The sequence below is a fragment of the Bison bison genome, unplaced genomic scaffold (genome assembly GCF_000754665.1).
Source record: "Bison bison bison isolate TAMUID 2011002044 unplaced genomic scaffold, Bison_UMD1.0 scf7180017864348, whole genome shotgun sequence".
Taxonomy (NCBI): Eukaryota; Metazoa; Chordata; class Mammalia; order Artiodactyla; family Bovidae; genus Bison; species Bison bison.
In genome coordinates, this window is record NW_011494920.1 from 2,087,866 (window position 1) to 2,088,646 (window position 781).

Sequence of the window (781 nt, forward strand, 5' to 3'; positions counted from 1 at the left end):
CCCCCCTCCTCCCTCCCCATACCATCCCTCTGGGTCGTCCCAGTGCACCAGCCCCAGGCATCCAGTATCGTGCATTGAACCTGGACTGGTGACTGGTTTCATATACGATATTATACACGTTTCAGTGCCATTCTTCCAAATCATCCCACCCCCTCCCTCTCCCACAGAGTCCAAAAGACTGTTCTATGCATCAGAGTCTTTTTTGCTGTCTCATACACAGGGTTATTGTTAGCATCTTTCTAAATTTCATATATATGCATTAGTATACTGTATTGGTGTTTTTCTTTCTGGCTTACTTCACTCTGTATAATAGGCTCCAGTTTCATCCACCTCATTAGAACTGATTCAAATGTATTCTTTTTAATGGCTGAGTAATACTCCATTGTGTATATGTACCACTGCTTTCTTATCCATTCATCTACTGATGGACATCTAGATTGCTTCCATGTCCTGGCTATTATAAACAGTGCTGCGATGAACATTGGGGTACACGTGTCTCTTTCCCTTCTGGTTTCCTCAGTGTGTATGTCCAGCAGTGGGATTGCTGGGTCATAAGGCAGTTCTATCTCCAGTTTTTTAAGGAATCTCCACACTGTTCTCCATAGTGGCTGTACTAGTTTGCATTCCCACCAACAGTGTAAGAGGGTTCCCTTTTCTCCACACCCTCTCCAGCATTTATTGCTTGTAGACTTTTGGATCACAGCCATTCTGACGGGCATGAAATGGTACCTCATAGTGGTTTTGATTTGCATTTCTCTGATAATGAGTGATGTTGAGCATC